This window comes from Prionailurus viverrinus, chromosome C1, assembly GCF_022837055.1.
Source record: "Prionailurus viverrinus isolate Anna chromosome C1, UM_Priviv_1.0, whole genome shotgun sequence".
NCBI lineage: Eukaryota > Metazoa > Chordata > Mammalia > Carnivora > Felidae > Prionailurus > Prionailurus viverrinus.
In genome coordinates this window covers 117,321,811-117,349,769 of record NC_062568.1, presented here as the reverse complement: position 1 = coordinate 117,349,769, position 27,959 = coordinate 117,321,811, and the positions used below count along the sequence as shown (strand labels likewise).

General features: G+C 39.5%; 1 protein-coding gene across 2 annotated transcripts in view; it reads left to right on the top strand.

Annotated features, from left to right (window-relative positions):
- The window catches only part of MAGI3 (membrane associated guanylate kinase, WW and PDZ domain containing 3), a 247,688-nt gene that overhangs the window by 1,167 nt on the left and 218,562 nt on the right, over window positions 1-27,959 (top strand). The window lies entirely within an intron of this gene.

The window sequence follows — 27,959 nt, the reverse complement described above, 5'->3', positions numbered from 1 at the left end:
AGAGGGAAAACCAGCCTTTTCCGTTCTCCTTTGTGAAGAAGGTCCTCCTGATTGTAGCATGTTCTTTGGAACAGTCTTACGCGTTTTCTAATAGGGAAAGAGGCTTTCTACTACTGAGGCACTTGGTGCCGGCGTTACTACCTAGCGTACCTAGGAGGGCTCAGCTGCTTCAGTGTTTCTTCTGCACTAGCAACACCTTGGAGCTGACAGCCTAACTCACTCGGTCCAGGTGGTTTCAGGTGTCTGGGTATCGATGCAGTACAGAATGTGGTATGTGGCCCAGCAGTGTGTTCTTGCGGGGAGCTGTTGAATAGTCTGGGTTTCTAAAGAAGACCTAGGTGCCTCTTTCGAGTCACATCTCTTGTAAATCTTTGATTTTACACCGATTTTGTTGACGTGGTGGGTGAGATGGACCCCTGTTACCCTGGTGTGTTTCACGCGAGTAAAATCTGCTGCCAAGCACATTACGTTTAGGTTTCAAAGCATTGATCAGACTGCGTACAGTGAAACCCGATAGGATGCAATAGTCCTTCTGTATTTGTTATTCACGGCATTGTTCCTTTCGGCATTGGTTAGAACGTGGTTCTGTTTTCTGAGATGCTTGCGGGAGAGAGAGAGAATTATGATCACAACGTTGTTAGGAATCAAACTAGTTTTGCTGAGCGTGCCCCACTGAATATATAGTGCATCAGAATATAATGGGCTGTTTAATTGTGACTTGGGCTAGAGGAATCAGTCCATCCCTTGACTGCAAAATGCTAGAAAATTCGGGAGAAAATTTTAACATGTTCTCTCCCTCTCCCATTGTTTTTTCTTTCTCAGCAGCTCACTTTGGAAATCTCTCTTTCATAGTGCTTGGGCTTAATGGGGACTGATGGTTTGTGGTGCAGTATACGTATGTGAGTATTGTGGGTGTATACACACATACACACACACACGATCACATGTCCCTGTAATCTTAAATGAAGGTTTTCTTCGTGTGATCTATCTCATCATGTTCATTTAAAGCTTATGGTTTATGTATGGTTTTCTTTTTTATTGTTAATTTGAATAACTTTGGCAGACTTGAAACATCTTCTGTATAGTTTTGCAAATTCAGAAATTCTTAACTCAAACTTTTAGAGTCATACGTCAAAGGGGGAGGGAAGGTTTTGGGGGCTGTAATGGCTGTAATCTAGGGAGTCAAGCACTGTCTGTAATATGCAAAATACTATATAACACAGCATTTACTAATCTAGATGTCATGTAGTTCAAATCCCATGAGTCAGGGAATAATGAGAACATCTGCATCATTGCCTTGTGTTTTGTTTTGATTAGTTGGGGCACGAATGAGAGTATAACTGTTATTTTCAAAAATAGTTTAAGATTTAATGGGAGGAAGTTGATGTATCCTCAAATTACTGTGATTCTTTTATAGACTGGGAGTATTGGTTTGGTCTGCATGCTATATATTTTCTCAAAGTTTATATCAAATTTGAGAAAATAAATCAGAATTTAGAGTGTATTCAGTAATACGGATTAGCTGTGTTGGATGAACATCATATGCCCCAGAATGTAGTTGACAGTTTTACAGTAATAAAATTCTGCCCTCTTGACAACCTCAGGCACTGTCCTACTTCAAATGTTTGGCCAAAAAAGGGGAATAATTTATATTAATGGGTTGAGCATATTTTCTGATCATTAATTATAAAGGTTCTGAACACTACATTTATTTTTTTAAAGATCTGCTCTGCTTCAGTAATTTCTAAAGGATACCACTATGTGTCATCTGAGTTATTCTTGTTTCTAAGCAAGTTGTAATTTAAAGATTTTAATTTCTCCAAGAATAGTATCCTTAGGTTTCTAATGGGCTCATGTTAAGCATTAGATTAAATGGTTTTCTTGAATGGCTATGCTAAAACATTTGTCATAAAATAGCACGATTTTTGCAGGTTAAGTACAAGATTTCAGAATTAAATTAAAGAAATTAAAGAGCCAAAAGAGGTAACTCCTAGAACTTTGGGTGTGATTAAAACCAGAATAAATACCATCTCCAATGGAGACAAAAATTTTATATTGTTAGGATTAAATTTGAAAAGTATGAAAATACGGAGTGAGGACATTTAAAAAGGAACTTGCTCTGCACGGTTTTTTTTCCCCATTTTATTTAAACTCTGAGAGAGAAATGGATTTTCCAATTTAATAAGGAATTGTAAAGTGTACTTAGCACTGTCTCTTGTCTTACAGAACTATATTCATAACATACCATCTAGAAACTAGCACAGTACAAGAATAAACGTAACCATTTTTGTGAGATGTGATATTGGTGGGGGATGATCTCACGTTCATTGTCTTCTGACAAAGTCCATGGCAAAGGGATGTGTATGGATCCTTCCGTGTGTGTGTGTCTAGTACATGCTAAGGGGAGCCCAGCCAAAGCCAGCACCAACACCCGGGTGACTTGAGATTCTTTCTAGCAGCGACCGTCTTTAGCTTTGATTTGGGGCTTACTTTTTTTTTTACTTGCAAATTCCATTAAAGATTATAATAAAATAAACTCTTTAAATATGTTTCCTAATCCTAGGCATTTCTTGAAAGAATTAGGGAATTTCTTATTGGAATCTTACTCGTATTTAGTATTCACATAGTTCTTAGTGGTGAGTACGTTTCTGCTTCTAAGATAGTCTTTAGTTTCACCCATTCCTTGGCCCAGCTGGTCACCTGTTTCTTAATTACAGCCCTGTCTTTTTTTTTTTTTTTTTTCCTCTGCAAAGAGAGAAGTTTTCACTTGAATTTGAACTTTGTAGTTTCACAGTAGTAAAGGAAGTTGAACTTTAGACCTATGATGAAATTGTTTCATGATCTAGTCCTGTAAGCAGGATTAGTTTCTTTGAATTTATTTCAGAGCATATTTTTAAGCAATTTCTATTCTGATTAACGATAGAAGTAGTTAATTTGGTTCTCAATTTCTCCAGACTGTGAATGTACAGAGTTTTAGGGAATATTCACTTCTTCATATACATTTAAACACCTATTTCAGTGGTTGCGGATTATGTGGCTTTTATTTCAGAGATTAAGTATTGATATAGTAAGTACATGAAATCCTTGTCTACTGCATTATTATGCACACTCTGCTTTCAACTACCTTATGTCTGTTACTGTATCTAGAGAAGAAAATCATGAGGATCAGTGTTATTGTTTAAACAAACACTAATTTGAAACATCTTGTTTAATGCCAGTTAATCATAGGTAAAAGTCTTTGCCATTGACTCTTTGAGCGTCTGATTTATAGGGGAATTTTGTTAAAATGAGCACATTCCTAGAAATACATTCCCCATGGGTGGGGACACACTACTAGAAGCTTTTAAGTAAGGATGTTTGTGCTGTGCCAGTCATCAATAACCCTCCCTCCCTTTCTTTTCACTTTTGGATCTTTTTGTTTTTTTTGGTTTAGAGGGGATTTTGGGCTTGGGGGTTTTGTTTGGGTGGTTGTCCTATTTGAAGAAGGGGAGAGTGAGAGAAGTTAGAGTTTAATTGCTGGCCTCCTAGGTTTCCAATACAAAAAAAAATTTTTTTAACAACAGAAACTAGGGAACATAGCATTAAATTTTGATAAACCTTAAGTTGGAAACTTTCCTGTTTTCTCAAATTTTGGTAGCATTTTTTTGGGGTCTAAAATTGGTCACAAGTAATTGAAGTAACTTCAGGTTCTGGACTCTTCATTGACACCTTTGATTCATGTGAATTATGGGCTTTTGCCATAGACGCAGAAGAAACACTTAATATTTGGCCCCTTTCAGTTTTCAGATCATTTTTATTTCATTCAGCTTAATGCTAAAACTGGTTTTCGTAGAACGGAACTGTGTTCCTGGGGAATAGAAATTGGTTTTCCTCTGAGATCCTGGGATGTGTTTTATAAAACCTCTTAATATAAGAGACAAATTTCAGTGTGTGTGTGTGTGTGTGTGTGTGTGTGTGTGTGTGTGTGTGTGTGTTTCCTGGTCTCTAATTTATGTAAGTTGATGATAAATCTGCATTTGCTCTAGTATCTGACTTACAAAGTCAGTGCATACCCTTCTCAGGTGAATAGTTTCATATAATATCTTTACTATATAACCCCTAAGTGCTTTATAAATTTTGTGAGCGCTTAGGGGTTTGGGGAGTATGTTGTAGGAGAATTTCATTTTTATGAGCCACTTCAGTATTTGGTACCAATTTCAAACTCTGCCAGTTTCCACGTCAATTTTCAGTTGTTCATAATTTGATAAAGGATACGTGTTTTGGTATGGAAGACTAGAATGGTGACTCCTTTAATTAATTAGTCAGTTTTGGTTCTCTTCTGAACTTTCAAGCAATAATTTCCTTGTAATACTACATTTTGGCATAGAGGGGAAAAAAATGCCCTTTATTTAAAACTGCTCCTGAGGGTAAAGTTTTCAGTGGCTCGGTGGGGCGAGTGTTGTGAGAGACGTGTTTGTGGGGAAGAGTTGCTCTTTTTTTCCTTGAACAAATACTATTCAGAATGTTTCCCTGGAAAGGTGCTTATTTTACTTTATAAAGAGAAAACAAAGGATCAATTACTGGCACACATTCATTCCCTCAACAGACATTTGGTGGCGGTACCCCGTGTGAACCAGGGCTGGTGATATAAAAATATGAAATATAAAAGTGAATCAGAAATGGCCTCTGTCTTCCGAGAAGCTCACACTTTTATGGGAGCTTAAGATTCCACTGGTAAGGACTATCTGTAGGAAGTGTTTTCCCTTTTCCACTTTTCCCCTAGTACCTAAATAAAACTCTTTAGGTCAGTGTGAGTATGAATTTTGGTGGAAGCTACACTAGTGGGTTGCCAAGCACACTTCTAAAAAGCGGTGCAGGTTTACATGTTAGAATTTGGGTTCTCAAGTCATTCCAAAAAGAGGGAAATAAAATATAGACACAATTATCTTTCGAAAAGCCCTTAGTTAAATTGCTTTCAAAATATACTGTATCTGTGTTTTATTTACAGCGTATTTTATACATTGTATTGTGCCATTTGTAGGATAGGTACTATATGTCTTGTTTCCACTTACGCTGAAACCAGTTGCTGTGTTTTGGTTGAGCACCAGATGAATTAGTTGGCTCGCATTCAAGAGTTGTTTTGTTGTGTTGTGTTTCTTTAAATAAAACCTATTTCTGGCACGCTTGGGTGGCTCAGTCGGTTAAGCATCTGACTTCGGCTCAGGTCATGCATGATCTCACAGTTTGTGAGTTCTAGCCCGCGTATGGTTCTGTGCTGACAGCTCAGAGCCTGGAGCCTGCTTTGGATTCTGTCTCCCTCTCTCTCTTCTCTTCCTCTGCTCATGCTCTGCCTCTGTCTCTCTCTCCTTCAAAAATAAATAAACGATAAAAAAAAAATTAAAAATAACAACACCTATTTCTTAATTTTAAGAAATTATCCCCATCTGGGTGTGCATAGTGAATTTGTAGGAGTTAAATGTGTACATGTTAAATGTGAAAGAACATTTCCTTTTTGTGGCTTGTTAGGGTCTTTGCCACCTGCTCTTATTTTCTGCCTTTGCTACCTGGGGAGAGAATTGTAAAGAATTTTGAACTTACCCTGGCTTTGAAAGATGGATGTATTTTCGTTGAGTGCAATTAGTATCCTTTTAGTAGTATGTAAGAAGCAGAAGAGAAAAACATGGGGCAAGAATATTCAATACAGATAGGTCTACAGTATAGTCTATCTCAATAGTGTGCGAGTATGTGTATAAAACCTTACTTTGTATAAATGCACAAAGACAGCATTATAGAATAATTGGAAAATGGAGAATCATACTAATTGTTTAAGTATGTAGGTAGTTCTAATATGAATCTTCTTATAAGGTTGTTTTTTTTTTTTAATTGGAGCTTAAAATGTTTTTCTTGTAGAATAATGTTGGTGAAGTGCTTAATGCTATTTCTACCTTCAGCCTTATTCAACTCATAATGTAATGAGTATTTTTATTTAACCCATAACGTAGCTGAAATATTACCAGTAGTACTGTGCTTTATGGTAATAGGCTTTCTTGTGTTACCTTGGAAGCCTAGCCGATTTTATAGGAAAATGCAATTTCCTAGTCTAGTAAAAAGGGAACTGGAAATAGGTTTCCACCTTAACTCCCCCTTCTCTTTTGTTACAGTCACAGTTGACTGACTTCCAGAGAAGAGGGTCATACCACTATATCTCCATCCCCGCTCCCCCCCCCCCCCCAATGTGTTCTGATGCATCTGCATTGCAGTGGTTCCCAGGAGCAATTCTGCCTCCCTCCCCACTAATTTCAGTCATCCCATGGTGGGGATGCTTGGACTACATTTTGCTGGGGAGCCACCTGAGTGCCCCAAACTTTTTTGTGATAATGTATTTGCGGTTCAGGGCTTTTAAAGTATTATGGAATGCAAATTGGAAGGAAATTTTGCTTCAGATTTATTGAAATGAGCATCTATTCTATTTGGAGGCCGTCCCTCTTGTTTTGGGCATGCATTATGAACAGTAACTGACTTACTTAATTAAAACTTTCTAGCATCTTTGGCTCTTTGCTTTTTCACTGTGGAGATAATTTTAAACACATAATTATTTTTCTTGCTTTCAGGAAGTTTGTGAGAGGGTACCCTGTTTGTCATTGTTGTTCTGATTAGGAATTACTTGTGACTATGAAAAAGTGGGATTTTACTGCACATGATGGACATTTCACAGAAATAGTTTGATGGAATGAAAATACTCTGAAAGGGAGGGAAAAAAGAAGCATTTACTAGTAAGTGCTTTATTTCTGACCTTAGTCAAATAATTAAGTGAAATTGGCATTTTTTTCCTCTAAAAAAATAATTTTTAAAAATCCCCTTTAATGGAGTAGCCTTGGAGATCTGTTACTCTTTGGATATGGTTATCCAGTTTGCAACAGGTATCCGGTAATAGGTAGGTCAGATCTCATCAGGAAGGGAAAAAAAAAATCCTAATTCACATGTCAATTTCTGTGTGTGTAAGGATTCTTTAGCAAGTGACAGAAACTACTGAGGTTAATTTAGGCTAAGAAATTTATTGGCTTACGTACATGAAAATGCACGCCTACGGCTAGCTATAACAGCTAAATTCATGCTCTCAAGTGATGGTCGTTGGGACTATTACTTGGCTCTTTTCCTCTGCGTTGGCTTCTTTTTCAACTCAGATCTCCGTGTAGCAAGAAAGATGGTTCTGAACCCCCAAGTCACACAGAGTCCTTAAAGCTTCTCATCTTTGTTCTGGAATCCAGTAACAAATCTCATGCGGGGACTTTGTGCCCATCCCTTGGACCAGTTGTAGAGAGAGGGCAGCATGGTACCCTGATTGGTCAGGCCTGTGTGAGATGTCTACTGCTGCAGCTGGGAATAGAAAGCACAGTGTGATTAATAACTGTTCTAGAACCCCAGGAGATAAGGGATGGATAGTTCCTCAAAAGACGGGATGCTGGCCTCTTTTAAAAGATTTAATCTCTCCTACTTTGAAACCAACAGCAGTACCCAGTTGTCATCAAGCTGTCATTTTTTAAAAACCAGATAGACTCTAGACCCAAACTGAGGCACTCTCATTTTACTCAAATAGTTTATTTAAATATTACAATTTTTGGAGTTTTTGATTTAAAAGTTGCTTTTATCTAAATGGTCTTTAAGAGGTCAACATCCTAATTTAAAAAATTTTTTTAAGTTTATTTTTGAGAGAGAGAGAGAGAGAGAGAGAAAGAGAGAGAGAGAGAGAATGAATCTGAAACAGGCTCCAGGCTCTGAGCTGTCAGCACAGAGCCCAACAACCAGGCTCGAACCCACGAACCATGGGATCATGACCTGAGCCGAAGTTGGATGCTCAACAGACTGAACCACCCAGGTGCCTCAATGTCTCATTTTTTTTAATGTGTGCATTTAAAAGTACTGGTTGTAGTTTTTCGTTTTTCTTTTCTTTTTTTTTTTCTTTTTAACATCAAGATTCTCTGAACAGTACTGCTTGTTCTTAGGTGGATGGGATACTTTGGAGGATCGTTTAATTATCTTTGGCAGTGAGAAAATGATTTTTTTTTATAATCTTTTTTTAAAAAATTTTTTTTTAACATTTATTTATTTTTGAGACAGAGAGAGACAGAGCATGAACAGGGGAGGGGCAGAGAGAGAGGGTGACACAGAATCGGAAGCAGGCTCCAGGCTCTGAGCCATCAGCCCAGAGCCCGACGCGGGGCTAGAACTCACAAACCACGAGATCGTGACCTGAGCTGAAGTCAGACACTTAACCGACTGAGCCATCCAGGCACCCCGAGAAAATGATTATTAATCTAGTTAATGGAATTTTTAAAACTTAAGATTATTGTACCATTTGAACATGAAATTCTAAAATAATTGCTTTCCAGGATATTTTGCTTTTAAGACAATGGTCTTCTTAAATATAAATTTAAGGATGCATTTTTATTGTATTTCTAAGCGTTTCCTAACAATACCTTTCAACCATGATCTCAAAGAAGTCAAACATAACGAGCCTACTACTTCACTGACTCTTTGAAACACTCTTACACTTAAGCGTGTACTGTGGTATCTGTTTAATCGCCTAAAAAGTTACTTGCAGACATTGTAGGATAAAATCAAACTACCTTTGTTTTTTCCAACCTCCACTGGGGGTATTTGGAGTGGAAGCTGAAAATTGGAAGAGGGGTGGATAATCCGAGTATCTTTGCACACTATTTTTACCTTCTTGATTACCATATAAATATCTTCAACTTGGTACCGTAAAAATAATGTTAATATCAACCTTCAGTTGCCATGAACAGTAGGAGTTTTGCAGTTTGGCTCATCGTGGTCTGGTAGTTTGTATCTTTCGTGAATGTTGAACATTGCCAAACTAATGGTAAATATTCTGTACATCAAAACCAGTATTCACGGAATTGGGTGTGATTTATCAAGAATCATAGCATGATTTTGTATTTTCAGATTAGTTTATGTCCATCTTGGGACGTCTTTAGACCATATTTGGAAAATCACTGCTTCTACTGCAGAAGTCTATTACCAGAGTTCAGTATTAATCCCATATATTGATTGATCAAACCATGAAATCTGTTAAAATAATACAATTTCCTTACTTCTGCTCACAGAACTGTATCTTAACCCATCTCTATAGCTTTGGGCAAAAGAACATTTTGTTAAAATATTATTAATTTTAGCTACGGATACTTTTCACTAGTTTCAGTGTTTTAAGTTGGAATGTCCATACTCCTTAAAAATTTAGTTTCCTTTTAATAGAGTTAGAATTGCTAACTAGAGCTATCTCATAGTGAAATGCTGGTGAATGAAATGACCCACCAGCCTTCCTTTGGTGCCACCTCTAGGGTGACAACCTTGCCCTGGGTCTAATAGGAATATTCTGACTTGGGGACTTGTTGCAAGAATACTAGCTGCCGAGTACTGAGTAACATCGTATGTCTGTATGTTATACACCCACCTCATCGGGTTTATAAGGTTGTGTGTGTTGGCGTACATATATTCCTGGAAAGAACTTTGTGTGTTGTCATTCTCTATGAGTCAGGTGTTATCCTCTCTCTTTTACACGTGAGAAAACTAAGGTGCAGAAAGATGAACACACTGAAGGTCTCAGACTCACGAGGAGGACTGTGAACTGAAATAACTTTTTTTTTTTTAACTTTTTTTAATGTTCATTTATTTTTGAGAGAGACACAGTGAGTGGGGGAGGGGCAGAGAGAGAGGGAGACACAGAATCGGAAGCAGGCTCCGGGCTCCGAGCTGTCAGCGCAGAACCTGACACGGGGCTTGAACCCACGAACCGTGAGATCATGACCTGAGCTGAAGTCGGACGCTTAACCGACTGAGCCACCCAGGCGCCCCTGACCTGAAGCAGCTTTGAGTCTTCCCTCCTCACTTTCCAGATAGAAAATTATTTCATTGTGTCTGGAGAATCTGCCGTACTTCCTTTTTCTCTATTAAAAGGAAAAAACCCCACGATTTTGAATTGTTCGAGTGGGTGTTAAATTCAGTAAAACATTGGGCAAGTACTTAAAATAAAAGCTTCGTTGCTTCTGTTTCTAAACAAAGTTTGTGGCAGTGCAGTTTAATCCGTATAGCCAAACTGCGTGATGAAGTAGTTATTCCCAAGAGTTACCAATCAGACAGAAAGTTAGCATTAATTCTTGCTACTGTTGTAAGATACTGTTCTCAGCAGTTCTATGTAAAGGCCTGGATACTCTTAGCATAAATATACTTGTGAAAATTGTATACCTGGTGCTGCAAATAATACCTTGTTCTCATGTTTCGTGTCCACTCACTCTGTAATTCACTCACCAGGAAGGTGTTTGTTAACACACGCATCTTGAGCCAGGTGGCCTAAAAAATGCTCTGATGAATGTACACCTGAATAAATTTTGGAACTCGGGATTTTTTTATAAACATGCAGACTCTGTTCAAAGCATTCTTTGCTTTTAAATAAAATTCAGCTAAGCTAGATAGAAGAACAACTCATTGTATTCAAGTAGATCTCTCTGCTTCCAGGCTTCAGGAACTACACGCTAAGGTGGTTCCATTGAAGAGGCAGTGAAAGCAGGTCGTGAGGTATTGGCACCTCTTAGTCTTTAAGTGTTTGTGCTGTTATGTTTTCTATTTGGGCTTAAAGTCAGCCATTCAGCTGGAAGGAACCATAGCAATCCAACTAATACCCTTAGTCTACAGGTAAATAAATTGAGGCTTAGCAATGGCACGTAACTCTGCTCAGGAGTCGTAGCGCAAAGCTGGCAGAGCGAGGGACTAGAACTCGGCTTGCTTTTATTTTGGCTTCTGGCAGAAGCATTTCTGTAGGAAAGTTTAGTGAAGCTGGTGGGGGAGAAAAAAAGAAGTAACCTGTTAAACATCTTCTGTCTCTTTATGAGATCTGCCTGATTTTGGAATTAAGTGTCACAGGCCAGACTCGGTCTGTCATGCCATCCGCATGCAACAAGTGTTGTTATGGTAGAGAAGGAGCTGGAGCACAAGAAAGAATTTTAATCGTTATATATAATGTCACAGTTTTCCAGGGCATTTGGAGCCTTACGTAATGCAGTAGTCTGTGGTTAAGATCTACACAGCCAGACAATTGTTGGCTGGTGTAACAGCTGTATGTTTGAGTATTGGTTCTTGTTGGTTGTTTTTAGCTTTGAAAAATTATTTCTCCTCTCAGAAAGATCCTCCACAAAGCTTTCACTGGAGTCCTTCTGAATGGGCGCCCTGTATGGCAGACTCGGCTTTCTCTTCTTGCCCTTCTCGGTGGGGTAATAGTACGAGTCCGAGTTAGAGCCGGCTCCACTTCTCTTTTTTTCCCTCGGCCTGACAAGGGGATGCAGTGGAGGAAAATGAGTTCTTGGGCTCGGGACTGCTCAGGGATGTGGTAGAGGCACCGTCAGGGGCACTTCTGGCTCAGGATCCTTGAGCTTGCCTGGCTGGGATGATGGTTGACGTGACTGAGATGCTCCTGCTGAGTACAGGACAAGTAGATGTCTCGGCCCACAGAGACCTGGCCCAGCAGAGAAAATACCCACCTGGGTGCGACAACACTGAAGAAGGGCGTCTGGGTGGCAGCGCTGGGGAGACTGTCTTTATTAGGTGTGACTTATGGGAACGGTGACATCTTGCTTGGGCCCTTGGTGTGTCTGTGAAAGAATAGCATGGGTACCTGCTGTCAATCTACCATACATTCTTGCAGTATTGGCCGGGGTAAAGTGCAGGAAACAGAAAGGGATGCAATACAGGGAATTAGTTGCTTAGGGAATCTTTGAAAGGGCTAGAGAGCTGGGCTCAGGCCAGGAATCTGGGAGCAACTTCTAGGACACCATGGAACAACCTGCCTTGGGAGCTGTCCCGTCTGCCACTGTCAGGAAAGTGGCAATCAGGAGGCTGCCACTGCGACTAAGGCAAGAGAAACCACTGCCTGTGTGATGAAGGGGACCATAGCAGCCACTGCTGTTGCCATCATAGCTGCTTGAAGTCTGGAATGTGGTGTCTGGCCGGTGCCGTGGCAACTTCTTGATGCCTCTGAGCTGTTGACTAGAGGCTCCGCAATACCCTTGAAGCTGGAGCCTGGACGCTGATACGCCTGTGACCTTCTTTGCTAGCTGAAGACCGCTAAAAGCCACAGGCTGGTGGAGCTCTGCCTTGCTTCTGCCTTCTGTGTTTTACGTCCTACGTCTTCATGGTGGAACCAAATTTTCAGTCCGAATACTAGTCGTAGAGGAACCTGGAATATAATAGTTTTTCGTTTTCCAGCCTCTGCATTTCAGGAAGGCATACTATAAGCAGGTGAATGCTGCATGCCAGCTGATGATCCCCACACATCTTTTTAAAGATCGTATTTAAATACACTTTAACCCTTTCCTGATAACTCATTGTCATTTCTGTGAGCTTCTTTTTTTGAAAGGGCCTTCGTTGGAATGATCACAGGGCCGATGGATTTTAACATCTCTGTCTTTGTACTAGCTCACGTCTGTCCCACCTCCTGCCCCTGCTGCTGAGATATCTGTGTTTTATATCACTTGATCTCCACCTCCCCTACAAGCCGTAGGCATCCAGGGCAGGGAGAGCACCTCAAATGAAGCAACAGATTCATAGGCTGGTCAGCAACCTGTGATTTCCGTGGCCTAGAAAGATGAATGGAGCCAGCGAGAATCTTTCCTGGGGATGTGAACTCAGACAGAAAGGAAAGAATTTCCAGTGAGGAGTAGGGATTTCAGCTGAGGGGTTTTGCAGTGGTGCAGTGGAGTTGGCCGTACTCTTTTGCAAGACTGATGGTTAAATTTTCAGGAATTGTGTGAGTGAGTTGTCCAGGACAGCCATTTAACAACATTAAGTTGCATAAAATTACAGTTAAGCAAATTATGTTAAAAACAAAGGTATTTAATACTCAAAACTAATGATTTCCTTATTCTCAGCTTTATTGAAGTATAATTGACAAAATTGTAATATATTTAAAGCATACAGTGTGAGGATTTGATATACATACACGCTGTGAAAGGACCCCCACAATTGAATGAACATATCCGCCCTTCACATATTTACTGTCTTTATTTTGATGAAAACACCTAAGTTAGTAAATTTCAGTTATGCAGTATAGAATTATCCACTGTAATCATCATGTTATACATTCGGTTGTAACATGACTAAGGTCTGAGAATCTAAAGTTTGCACTGTTTGCCAACCTCTCCCCTTTTCCTGTATCCCAGCCCCTGGCAACCACCACTCCACTGTTTCTATGAGAAGATTGACTCCTTTTTCCTTTTTTTTTTCTTTTTCTTTTTTCTTTCTTCCTTCCTTTTCTTCTCCCCCGCTCTGCTCCCCCCTCTTCTCCTTTGACTCCATGCCCTATTTTATTCTAATACATTTTACTACCATCTGTGCTCTTGGGTTTCTTTACATTTATTATCTCTGAGTGGTGGAAATGCTATATAATAGTATGGGGAGGGAGAGTCAAGGTTGGAAAGGCCATGCTAAGCCATGTACCAACTAATGTTATGGGAGAAGAAAGTATGAGTGAGCAGAAGAAATGATGCTGCTGTGGGCCTGAGGGGTGTTCATAGTAGACCGGAGGAGGGAAGGACCACAAACTCCACTTCCCAAGGTCCAGGATCATTCTGGAGTCATCCTACGGCTCTAACCTCCAGGAGGTGCAGCCCTACCTATTTTATTCCCTGTTCTTGGAATTGTGTGAAATTTTGAATTCCTCTGTGTTATCAACCTTAATAGAACACTTTGGAATTTTATGGTATTTTATTTATTTATGATTATGTGCCTTTTCTCATGAAGAGGAGACCGTGCGTTGAAAGTTTGGGTTCAGGTTTTGTGGGATGAAGATTGAGGTAAAGAAGGTCAAGAGGGGCAGGAGCAGTGTGATGTGTGGTTATTTCTGGAGAGGAGCGTTTGTACCTTGTAGTTTTTGGTCTACATCCCTGCCCCAGGTACATTTCGTATTAGAAGATTGAAATCTCCACTGAGGGATGGCTACTGTAAATGTATATGTTTCACTCTGGTGTTTTTCATGTGTAAACCGTGCACAGACTGGTAGAGTTACTTGTAGACGGAGTAGCATGTTACTGTGTAAATGCCCTAAGCCTCAAAGGCTAGAGAGAGTCTTGGGGCACAGGTGGTCTCTCTGGCTTCTCTTGTAGCTCACTGCCTCAGCCTCCTCGGCTGCCTTTGATCAGCTGCTCCCTCTCTGCTCATCTCTCCAGTTTTGTTTTCTCTGTACTCTGATTGCTTCTCCCATGCGTCTCTGCTTTCCAAAGAAAAAACCGACCTTGGAGAGATCCTGCCCGCCAATCGCGGCGTGCCTTCACTTCCCCACGTGGGTTGTCCGATCTCAGGGGGTCAGGTGGAAACCTAGGGTGGCCTTCATCTATTTCCTTTTATGTTTGTCCTTGCCTAGATAGTCGGGAGCTGCCCTGTACCCCCAGAACATGTGCGTGTATGTTTTTTCTATTTCTGGAGTTGGAAGTATTCCAGAAACCTGGTCTCTAGGTAATATTTTATTTGATGTCCTTGTTTTAGAGGTTCAAACTGGACTGCACATAGTAAACACACCCTGTCTTTTAAAAAGTCATCTTAAAAAAAATAGTGATTGGATGGGCACCTACCTGGGTGGCTCTGTTGCTTGAGTGTCCGACTTCAGCTCAGGTCATGATCTGACAGTTTGTGGTTCAGAGCCTGGGGCCTGCTTCAGATTCTGTATTTCCCTCTCTCTCTCTGCCCCTCCTCCACTCAATACTCTCTCTCTCTCTCTCTCTCTCTCTCAAAAATAAACATTAAAAAAAGTAGTGATTGGAAATGGATCTTTGAAAGGCCAATAGATAATCTCTTAAGATCATTTCTTACTCATTGAAAGCATAAAGTTGCCTAACTATGGCAGTTAGTCTGCTGTTGAAATTCTTGTTAGCATTCTATCACTTTATCAGTATTAAGGAACTTCTTACTATAAGTAAACAATATAGAAATATTTTATCATCCCCCCCAAAATAGTAAATGGGAATAGGTATAATTTGTCTTATTACCTGCAGTTTGCAAACTTTTCACCTCCTAAGATACTACTTTTTCTCTATCACTGGCACTGGTGGTGATTAGAGAACATCTATGCAAACAATATTAAAAGCTCACAGCTCAGGGGCCCTGGGTGGCTCAGTCGGTTAAGTGTCTGACTTCAGCTCAGGTCATGATCCCGTGGTCCTCGAGTCCGAGCCCTGCATCAGTCTCTGTGCTGACAGCTCAGAGCCTGGAGCCTGCTTCGGGTTTCTGTGTCTCTCTCTCCCTCTGCCCCTTCTCCCCGCTCGCACTGTGTCTCTCTCTGCCTCAAAAATAAATACACGTTAAAAGAAACAAAAAACTTCACAGCTCTTCTGTGGCCATTTTCTAACCTTGGGGGCCTGAGTACTTGAGGTGATAGGGTCAGAATTTCTTCTTTGTGCTTTTATGGAGTCCCTCTCTTTAAACAATGGTGCGGCCTTGCTGAGCTGTTAATTGGCTTCCTGCTCATAACAATAATTTCTGAAAGAACAGTTGTGTTAGTGTGTGTGTGGTAAGTGGTCCTCACATACCACTTAGCCAAACCTTTCTTGTCCTGATTTTTCACCTCAAGCTGCTCTAGGAAGCTTTTCACTAGGGGGAACAAGAGTATCTCCATTTCTGTTGTCCTTGTTGTCTATTGGTTCTTAAAAATAATGGAACTAAACAGAAACACAGGGCTTGGTGCATGTAACTTTACTTTACACACCACAGTTTAGGGCCAGTTGTCTTTTTTTTAGGTTCCTAGAGGTGAAACTACAACCTCCAGACCATCTTTTGGCCAAATCCAAACAGATTTTTAGTAAAGTTTGATGGAATTTTACATAAAACTGTGGCCAAAGCACAGTTGAGTTGTAGGACTTTAAAATGTGGGCTTGGAATCAATCTGTGGTGGGATCTCAGTTCTACCACTTATCATCTGTTACCTTGGACAGATTACTTAGAAGCCTCAGACTTCATCTGTAAAGTGAATATAATCCTGCATATCTCATAATGTTGAAAAATATTGTGTTAGATGCAATTGGGCAGGATGTTTTTCCCTACTGTTTTAAAATGGCCCGGAAAAATCATTATTATTATTTTATTCATGACCCTTGTTTGTAACAGGTTGAGAATGTTTACTGTTTTAAATCACTGACCAAATTACATTTCTCATAATTATAATGCTGTTAATTCAACCATAGAGATAACTAGGAGTTATCTTGGAGAACTGGGACCAGTAATGAATATGGCTTTTCTTATTAAGTATCAAAATTCAGAAATATACGTGGGTCTGCCTTAAAGATAAATAATACCTTCATGAGCTGAAAACTGCAACTTTAGGTAATAGTGCAGTGTATACCTAGGTTGGAATTGTGTGCCCCCAAAAGGTATGTTGAAGTCCTACCTCCAGGACTGCAGTTTAGAAGTACGGTCATCACAGACATAATTAGTTAAGATGAAGTCCTCCTGGGGCGCCTGGGTGCCTCAGTCGGTTAAGCATCCGATTTCGGCTCAGGTCATGATCTCACGGTTCTTGAGTTCAAGCCCCATGTTGGGCTCTGTGCTGACAGCTGAGAGCCTGGAGCCTGATTCAGATTCTGTGTCTCCCTCTCTTCGCCCCTCCCCCCATTCAAGCATGCGTGCATGTGCACACTTTCTCTCTCTCTCTCTCTCTCTCTCTCTCAAATAAATAAAACACTAAAGAAAAAGTGAAGTCCTCCTGAGTAGGGTAGGGTGGGTTCTTCAGAGAAGAGACACCTGAGGGGGAGGATGCTGCCCGACCACGTGACTGTGGAGGCAGCGCTTTGAAGGGCTGCACCTGCCGGCCAGGGCCACTAAAGATTGAGGGCTACCCCCAGAAGCTAAAAGAGACAGAGACTCGACCCAGGATCTTGGAGAGAGTGTGGCCCTGATGGGACCTTGTCTGTGGACTTCTAGCCTCCAGAGCTGTGAGAGAATAGATTTCCATTGTTTTGAGCCACCTAATTCGTTGTACTTTGTTACAGTAGCTTTAGGAAACTACCATTTTATAATGATAAATATATCCCTGCTATTTAAGAGACATCTCTGTATGGAAAAAAGAGAAACATCTCAGTGCAATGGAATTCCCACCTTCTTTATAACCTCTTAAATTGTGGATTAATATGCTAGGTGTAATCAAATCTATTTTTTGTTTCAGCAATTAATATGATCGATAACAAAAGCTAATTACTGTATAAATTCCCTCAGGCTGAAGGACTACAACATTGTAGAGTAGGTGATAAGTCACTTCCTTACATGGGTTTCCTTGCTCATGTTCCCCACCTTTGCCTTCGTGTGTACCATTCTGAGGGCAAGTGAACTAGTACCACAGTCAAATGTAAGAGCATAATAATGTTTTCATTCGGCAGAAATTTACTGAACATCTGCTAAGTGCTTGACCATATTCTAAGCATTGAGGATATGGCCATAAAGCAAATAAGCTCTCTTACAGAGTTAGCATTGCAGTTGGGGAGGTAGATAATAAATAAGAAAATATAAACTAATGCCACAATAATAGTTGTTGCAGTAGCAAAGACTTCAGTAGCTCTTACTGTATGCCAGACATTGCTTTTAAGTGTTCTCCTTCATATTTATTTAGTCTCGCAAGGACCCTATGAAACTGTTTTATCTCTGTGTTCAATCTGAGAAACCCTAGGCACAGAGGAGCTAAGTAACTTACCCTAGGTCACACAGGTAAGGTCACACAGTTAAGAGCTGGACCCTGAATCTAGGCAGGGTCTGTGTTCATAAGTGATGTACTCTACCCTTCTGAAAAGCATAGATCAGGATGATGAGGTAGAGAGTGTATTGTTGAGATTGGGTGGTCAGGAAAGGCCTCCCCGAGGTGGGGACAGGTAAGCCACAAGTTGAATGACTGGAAGGAAGGAGTCTGCTGAGTGAAATTTTTGAGAAGAAACCTTGCTGTCAGAGGGAATTATTAAGTACAAAGGTCTTAATGTAAGAACTGGGTGTGTCATAGGACTGGAGAGGCCAGTGTGACTGGTCCCTGGTAAAGGAGGGGAACAAGCAATAGGGCTGAGGTCGAAGAAGTCGGCAGAGGCCCGTGGGGGTCCGTAAGCCATGTTAAGGGTTTGGATTTCATTTATATTCATAGTGTCACCAGAATGTGTAGAGCCGGAGAATGATTGGCATACATTTCAAAAAGTCACTGTTCGTGATTTGGGAGGAGCAGGAGTGGAGGAAGGGAAGGAGGTGAAGGTCGGCTTGGTCTAGCATACAAGTAGGGACGCTGAAGCTAAGGGGATGGACTTGAGAGAGGTCTTGAAAGAGGAGCTAATGGGACTTGGCTGATTGTTTGCAGGTGAGGGAAGGAACGACCTTCAGGGTAACTTGGAGCTTTTTGCTTTGAGCTTTGAGGTGAGGGTGTGCGGTGGTGCCATTTCCAGGAATAGGAAAGATGGGAGATTGGGGCTAGTGAAGAGGTTTTCTGTGGAGGAGGTATATCTGCCATCTAGATTACTTTCTTAACTCTTTACTCTCCTTCCTTTATTATATGTTAACCCATCCCCATAGCCGTCCGTCAGTCCTGTTTCTTACGCCTTTCAAAGTCAGTTGTAGTCATCAGTACGTTTTCCCGTAGTCATCAGGCAGGTTTTTAAAATCTCCATTTTTCTCATTTTACAGACGAGAAAACTGAGGTGAGATGCTCGAGGTCGTGTAGCGAAATGTTGGCGGATCTAGGATTACCATGCAGGTTATCATCAGTCTCAGACTCTAATTTGATTTTATTTTAACATATATATAAGAACAAAAATGAATTTTTGGGGACCGGACAAGTTTTGCTGCCAACTGGCGTATGTGCTAAAAATCTCTTGGACCCAAATTTCAAAGACCAGATGCAAAGGATGTGGTACTACTGTTGCATTTGATTGGATTACAAAGTGAGCGTATCGCTTAGGACTTGTTGGAAAGTACAGTATAATGTAGAACTGAGAACGTTTTCTGATAGTTGGTCCAGGAATGTAGCTTGGGATTCTTCCAAGCATTAATCCTCTTGTTGGCAAAGCCTTTGCATTTAATTAGCAAATGTTCCGTGCATGCCTACTATGCTCTAAGCCTCACGCCAGGCCAAGATACAGCAGGGAATGATTCATTTCCTTTCAAGGAATTTAGCCTTTCAGTTTTGTTTCAATTTCCTCAAATCTCCCTCTATCGTTTGCTGTATGTTTGTTTAAAAATGCAATAAAAGCTGTAGTTTAAAAGGTAAGAAGGTTTATTTAATCTAGGTAAAATTTCAGCCTCTGTGGCAAATTTATATGCATATTACATAGGCTGCAGGTTTTTCATTTGCTTTGTGTGAGCACCTTGTTTTCTAAGGAGTGAAAATAGGCCATTTTAGTCTCTAGCTGATGGAATTAACTAGCTAGGTTATCAGTGAAGTCAGTATCAACCTTGGAAGTAAATAGTGATTTGAGTTGTTATAGGAGTATGAGACATGTTTATCTTCAAAAGTGACACTTAATTGTCTTAGATTGATGTTATTTTTGTGCTTCCTTGTAGAATAAACATTTTCACAATTTATTGACTTCTGATAGTTGAGTTTTAAGGAAATTAACCCAGTAGAGCGTTGTGTTCTTCCCGTACTGTGGTTGCTGTCTGTTCTAACATTTAATATCCTCCAGCAAGTCTCTTGCTCTTATCTTTCCAAACTCATTTCTCATTATTCCCCAGTACAGATACTCTGTTACAGCCAAACTAAAGTGTTTGCCCTACTTCTTCAAAATTCTGTCTTAAACTTATTTCCTTCAGAGATTTTTTTAGGATTAATCTGTTACAAATTTTATTTGTATACTTTGCAGCTCCAGGATACTGAAATGGTTCTGTACTTTGCCATAATACATTATTAATTTTATAGCTCTTTAGCTCGGTAACTGAGACTCCATCCAGCGGACCGTGGTGTTAGAATTGGTCTATTACCAACGCTGAGGAAAGTGCTCAGATTTGCATTAATCAATAAAAACACTTTCTAGACTGGAAGGCAGTTCTGTACCTTTGACCAAGAAGAGCTTCACCTTGGTGGAAGGTTCGAGAGGAACAGTTTTCTCTCCCTGATTTGTTTAGGAAAAAGAGAAGCAGATGGAATTTAGCTCCTTGTCAGTCATAATTAGAAAAGTATAGAGGGCAAGAATGCAAACTGGTGCAGCCACTCTGGAAAACGGTATGGAGGTTCCTCAAAAAACTAAAAAGAGAACCACGCTACGACCCAGCAATTGCACTACTAGGCATTTATCCACGGGATACAGGTGTGCTGTTTCAAAGGGACACATGCACCCCCATGTTTATAGCAGCACTATCGACAATAGCCAAAGTATGGAAGGAGCCCAAATGTCCATTGACAGATGAATGGATAAAAGAAGCTATAGTATACATATATATATACCTACAATGGAATATCACTCGACGCTCAAAAGAATGAAATCTTGCCATTTGCAACAACACGTATGGAACTAGATTGTATTATGCTAAGTGAAAGAAGTCAGAGAAAGACAATACGATTTCACTCATGTGGAATCTGAGAAATTCAACAGGTGAACATAGTGGAAGGGAAGGAAAAATAAGATAAAAACAGAGGGAGACAAACCATAAGAGACTCTTAAAGTACAGAGAACAAACTGAGGGTTGCTGGAAGGGTGTTGGGTGGGGGGAGGGGCTAAAAGGCAGCCAGACCTAGTTGAATTAAAAAAGTTATGTCTTTTTTTTTTTTTTTTTTAAACTTAAGTTTTGGAAACCGAGTCCAGTAAGGGAGGGAGATGTGATATTATTTATATAGTTCCCATAAACTGAATTGTGTACCTTGTTTTATAAAGAATAAAACTCATGTTATGAATTTTTTCTTTGACATCTGATTTGTCCCCGTGAACTATTCCCGAGATTTTTACACTTAACACAGGAAAGATTGGTCATCATTGGTACCAGTTTGGTCAAAATCAAATAGGATGTCTGGGATAAGACTTCAACACCAGCATCGCTGGTGTTAGGGAGAGACAGGGCTTAGGGCAAAGGTAAGATTATAAAGTGAAATTAGTGAAAATTAGTGAAATTAGTATTTGGTACCACCCTGACCCCACACACCATTTTCTCTTCTCTCATCTTCATTTTTACTTCCTGGTGGGTTTTTTTCCCCCCGTGTCTGTATACTCACTGTCTTTTGACTGTCTAGTCTCCGTACCGTCTTCCTGATTGGCACTCCCTACCACTTGGCATTTTCCCATCATATAGTAGAGAGGTGTCAGGAAAGTTCTCTGATTAACCTATACGAAGTAACACTAAACTGATGTGAGGAACTATCCCAGCCAGACGTGCTCAGGGACATTTTCCCCTTCACGTCCTGTATGACTCGAAATCATAGAATTTCAAGCAGTGCTGTTAAGAACTTTTCCTCAAATCTGCCTGATTTAACTGACTCTGGAAAGTATAAGGAAGGTACTTGTGGTTGCTAGTTCCTCTTTCAACATTGCATTTCTTCAGGCACTTGCGTTTCTGTTGCCTGCGGGCTACCTTCCCCCTTCTGTTGTCTTACCAGATTGCTTTCTGGAATGGTGGGTTGTTCCAAATAAATGGGGGGAGCGCCCTGTAGTTTGAGTTTATTTTGTAAGAACTGAAATGTAAGTCTGCTTTATCTTTTCCGGGTGACAGTCCTCTGTGGCGTTGACAAGCCTCTCTTTCTGTTACAAAGGAGTCTAGAGCGTGGATTTTGGTTATTGGTCCTAAATTTGAATTCCCACGCTGCCATGTTCTGCATTCAAAAGTTTCATAGAATATAAAGAATCAGGACAAAAAGAAATGACCCAGAAGCAATCATTAACATTACTTTTTCTTTTACTATTTTATTTTGTCTGTGACATTCCTAGACATGAGATTACCTGGTAAAAAAAAATATGAACGTTTTTGGACATCTTGATAACTGTTACCTAATACTTTTTCATTGTACCATTCTGTCTTCATATCTTTGGAGTTTTATTTTCTTTTTTAGACAAATGTCAGATCTTTTAGCCCAAAAGAGATTCTTCTTTTGGTTCTAAAAGTCATCCATTGTTTTGGATTGTTTACTAAATTATTTAACAATGCAGGAAAACTTCAGCCCTCACCTCACAGCAGTAACTGTCATGTAGATAAAAGATCACCATATACCAGGTGGTTAGCCCTGCCTTGGTCACTAAATAGCCCAGTGAGGATGCCAAAAGTATCTATTGGTGATTGGTTGTGTTCTGTCTTCTGCCTAAAATTTTGCCATGGGTAAAATTGCTTTGATCAACGGAAGATAGGGTCCTTTTACTCTGTATGTAAACATCTCTAATTTGGATATCTGGCACTTAACCTCCTCACTTCCCGCTTTCTGCCCTCCTTCAGCCATAGTCAGATGGACCTTGTGTAAAAGCAGAAGTAATCTTGGCTATACAACCAAAGTTGTTGATATTTCCATTTTAAACAACTGAATCAGTCTTAAGTTTTGAGGCAGTAAGTAAGTTAAAATCCAAAACCAGTCCTGGGGTAAGCCACCAATAAATTGCCAAAATGTTTAAAAACACGACCTTGACAAATATAAAAGCTGTAATAGACAACCTATTCTTAGAAACTTAATCTCTGTTGAGTGGCAGTGTTTCAGTATTAAAGCTGAGCTGTTTGGGCACATTGACCTTAATCTAGTGGAAAGCGGTAGGCTTTGACATCGACACACAATCTCCATTTTAGTAACTACAAAATGCCTTGTTTTTAAATTATTGTTTCTGAACCTTGTATTTTCACTGATGACTTCTGATAGTATAATTATGCACCTCTATTATATCTTTTGTCAGAAGGCTAATTTGTAAATAAAGACTGACTTTCATATGTGTCCTGTAACCTGAAATAGTATCTGAAAGTGTCTTTTTAATTCACAATGATTCTTGAAAAAATGATGAATTAAATGAGCTATAAATTTTGTTAGAAACTGATTTCTAACTTCTTTGAAGGGAATTGATTTGTTCCTTGGTTTCCTCTCTGAATCTTGAACAAAAATTAATTTTTAAAGGATGAAGTTGAATTTTCTCTTCTGTTTAGTGTCCATATAAAATAAAAAAAGATATTTGCAAATAAAAATATTTACATTTAGTAATAGTAATACAGTAGTTCTGTGAATTACCTTATTTCAATCCAAGTTAACGTATATTGCAAAAGCAGGTTTAAATAAAGTAAATGATGTTTACGTGTAAGATACCGCTAGATGCTGTAATTAAGACTTAAGAGTTTCTTTCCAATCGTTTGTAACATTAATTGTAACATTTGTAACATTAATTCCAATCGTTAGGTGAAATTTGGTATATTTTCTTAATAAGATGAACTTATTGTAAGTTTCACATACTTATTGTAAGTATTTGGGTGAATGTATTACTAGACGAAATAATGAAAATCTGAAGCAATCCTTGCATTTTCAGAAACAAGCAATTGTTAATTGTACATCCTTTTCCTTAGTGTTTTTGGGTAGCTTTTTTGTAAATGCTTAGCTAGTAGTCTTTTCAGGAACACAGTACTACTAATAACAAAACTAAGCAATTATAACTCAAATGGTCTTTCTGCCCAAAATTCATTTAACTGTAAAGGAATTGGTTTTGTGTTTTTGTTTTTAATTACCCAGGCCCTTTACTTTATAGATTGAATAATTTATTTTACTTTTAATCAAATCCTACCGATCCACTTGCACACATGTGCCTGATGGAACCCCCATCACTGGTTATTTGCGGAGGTTTGTGTATACCAGCAATAGAGAATGATCGTTTCTCCTTGTTTCCTGAATTCCTGACGCTATTCAAATCCTTTGCATTTTATGCTCAGACTGTTTACATCCACTGTGATCTTCCTTAATCTTTTTTCGTTTCATCTTTGCCATTATGTCCTGTGCTCCAGCCCCAGATTAATTTCCTCGAGCATCACTTTTGTTACATCATTCCTGTGTTCAAAAACATCTGTGATCTCTTGTTGCCTACTGAAATCCTCCGGTTAGCACGGAAGCCTTACAGGTATGGACCAGCCTGCTTTTCCAGCCTCACCTCCAATTATTCAATTATTCCCTCCTATACCAATGAAATGGGTTTGTTCCTTACTCCAGAGTACTCCTTGTACTTCTTGTAAGTGTTAAAACTTCTGGTATGTTATCTCTTTACCCTCTTTCCCAGTATCTTGTCTTTCTAATAATTTTTATGTCAGTTCGTTTTCTACTTTCTGGATAGAATTGTGTGTGTAGGATAAGGTTAGATTATGGAGGATTTGAACGCTAGTGAGAGAGGTTTGTATTTTATCCTAAAGTCCGTGAGAATAGCCAGATGTTTTTGAGATGAGGTTTATCTAATTAATAAAATAATATATGCTTAATCTGGCACAGGTGTGTAGGACAGATTAGAGAGGGTAGAGATTAGTGTGGAAATCTTGAAAGGAAGAGTACTATTTCTCAGGACAGGTAGAACTGATCCCGTGGTAAGGAAGAGATACCAGGTATCAAAGGTGACGGATGTTGAGATACAGAAGAAAAGAGAATGTGAAGGACAGCTGGTTGAAGGAGGAATATGATTTACAATTTAAATTTGTTAAGATGATAGGATATGAGTGAGAACCTCAGGTTAGATCTTGAACGCGAGTTACATTAAGACTTGTTTCTCGGGGCGCCTGGGGGACTCAGTTAAGCATCCGACCCTTGATTTTGGCTCAGGTCATGATCTCATGGTTCATGAGTTCGAGCCCCACATTGGGCTGTGCACTGGCTGTGTGGGGCCTGCTTGGGATTCTCTCTCCCTTTCTCTCTCCCTGTTCCTCCCCTACTTGTGCATGCTATCTCTCTCTCAAAATAAATAGATGAACTTAAAAAAAAAAAAAAAGACTCATTTCTTAAATTCAGAATGGAATGCATGGAGTTTCATTCAAATAAAAATGATAAAATTACATATTAAGAAAATGTATGTGTTTATAGTATAGGTATATAGTACTATAAACAGTAAAGATATTGGCAGATACTTTGTTTCTAATATAACATGAAGTAACTATTGAATCACCTTTGAATTATTACCATAGAACTTAGTAATAAAATAACTGGTGATTTTTTGGTCAGATTTATTAGGATATGATTTACCGAAAGTAAATATAATCATGTAATATATGTCAGTCGTATAATCATGGTCACGATCAAAATTGAGAATATTTCCATCACACATGAAATTCTCTAGTGCCCCTTTATAGGTTGGTGATCTTTCGAGCATGTAATTTTTACCTTGTCATATACTTCTTTAAAACAAAAATTTGGGGTTTCAACCAAACAAATTGTTATAGGAATAAATATTTGGAGTCTTAAATTGGGGGAATTTACTGATTTCTGGTAGCTTATATTTAACTGAGTAATTTAAGAAGGAGACTGATATATATGTGTCCTTCCAAGTTTCTGCTTCTTGCTCCGCCTCCTTCCCTGTTTGATTTCCTTCCTAAAATCGGTTTCCTCTCCTGCACTCGGTTTTGGGGCCATGTGCTTGTCATACATGCTTTACTTTAGTCATCCACAGTGTTGGTCACACTGCTAATACCATGGTTACTCGTGGTGCCCTGTTAGTGCCTCACTGACTTAATTCATTGTCACGATCATTATCTTATCCCTGCCACCTGGCTCAGTGACTGGCCTAGTAGGTACTCAGAAAACAAGGTCTGAATGCGTTTTTCCTTCTCATCCAGACTTAAATACTTTAGAATAATATTAGACTCTTTAAACCTCTCCTCTTGAAAAAAGGAAAAAGTGATTACCAAGTTGTGTCAGCTCATTCTCTGTAATACTTTTTTATATTCCCATCCACTTAGTTTCATATCTCCTTTCTTGTCTGGGCTTTTCTCACCTCAAAAATGGGGCTCTTTGATTTCTGTGTTTTGCTTTTCCCTTTTATCTTGTAAACCACTGCTAATTCAGTTTTATGTAAGTCATTCTCTCACCCAGAGACCTCAGTGGTTCCCTGTTGACCACAGAAGATAAAAGCTTGTCTGTCTAGCATTCAAGACCTTTATTTACAATCTATTGAACAAGTTTGAGTGTGGGGGTGCCAGGGGGGCTCAGTCGGTTGAGCGTCCCACTTCGGCTCAGGTCATGATCCCGTGGTCCTCGAGTTCAAGCCCCGCGTCAGGCTCTGTGCTGACAGCTCAGAGCTTGGAGCCTGCTTCAGATTCTGGGTCTCTCTCTCTCTACCCCTCCCCCACTAGCGTTCTCTCTCTCTCTCTCTCTCTCTCTCTCTCTCTCTCTCTCTCTCAAAAATAAACATTAAAAAATTTTTTAACAAGTTTGAGTGTGGACGCATGTAATGTACTGTGATGGGTGACTTATTTACTTATTTGGCTCTGTGATTTGTTTCCAACACACTTTTCGTGCCATTCTGATTTGGTTGCTGGTCTGAATATGTCTTTTTGCCACCTTGCTATTATTTGTGCTGTTTCACTAGTCTGGTATGTTCTTTTCTGTTTCTGTCTGAGTTCCCCCCAGGTCACACCCCACTTTCAACGTCTGACCCTTCTAGTCCGTTGAGCACTCTCCCTTCAACTCTTTTATGGCACTTGACTGTCTGTGCTACCCATTTGTTATATTGCCTTGTCTTTATTCCTCTTTTTCTTCCTTTTATTTATAAATATGCCATTTTCTTGTGTAAGACTGAAAGCAAGTTGAAGCTGGGGACCGTGTCTAACAGACATTTGAATTTCCCACTGTCTGTAATGTAGGTCTTGGGCTCAGTGATTTAAGGAAGCATATGCTTGATTAGGGTAACGAGAAACCTGTTTGCCCTTCTGCATAGAAGCTCAGTGAGAAAGTATTATAGTGAATCATTTACGATCTCCTACAGTTCTAGAGTAGAATGATTGGAGTGCACTAAGCTTCAGCCTCCGTGGACGGAGGGGAGTAAGAATGACCTTCGAAAGTACAAAAAGCATTCTGTTGGTACAGGGCTTATTACATTGCCACTTGCGCATTTGTTAGACATTTCACGTATTATTTTTTTTTGCTGCATCATTATTTTGCTGGAAGAAATGAATGTTGGCAGCTAAAGCTATTCTGTGACCATTTAAACATTTTGTAAAAACATTTGGCTTAACTAGTGCTATCCTTTGGTTTAAATGATTTTTTGTGATAAATTCTACAGTTTGCATGATAATTAAAAATAAATGTAGAGTTTAGGGGACTCGGTAGTAGGGAACGTTAGTCCTATGCATAATATTAGGGATCTTTTACTTTTATCTTCAGGTTCCACAGTAGTTTTATGAATCAAGGAGTCGTATGACTGAAAGTCTCAGTTGAGAAGTCCTCAACCTAATGCCTTAAATCCTTATAGATGGGAAAGAAATTGGGGATTCTGAAGGTTAAATTATATTATTATTACTCAGTTTGGGTTGAGAGAAGAGGAAGTATAAGGCCTTTTAATCTTTTAGAAGATCAAAACTGTTGGGATTTCTGAACAGTTCTTTCATTTCAACCTAATACTTGTTTATTGAGCAGTTACTCTGAGAATGTGTGTGGTGAGGACCAGTGGATCAAAGGGATAGAGCCTGTAGGCATCATTGCAGGAGGGAAAATTTAAAGCTATTTTGGGCCAGGAGAAGAGGTTGCAAGGAAAGGATGAAGAAAACACATGGGGTTTTAGACAAAAGAAAGATTGGGAGTATCCCAAAGGGTAAGCCTTCAAACTGTGTGTCATTTAAAGAGAGGTTGAAGACATCTGTCAGTTTGGAAGGAGAATGAGTCTATTAGTTTCCTATTGATGCTGCAATGAATTCCATAGATTTAGTGGCATAAAGGAGCACAGGTGTATTACCATACAGTTTCAGAGGTCACAAGTCTACATGGGTATGCAGGGCTGCATTCCTTCTGTATGCTGTGGGGAGAAATCTAATTTCTTGCCTTTTTCAGC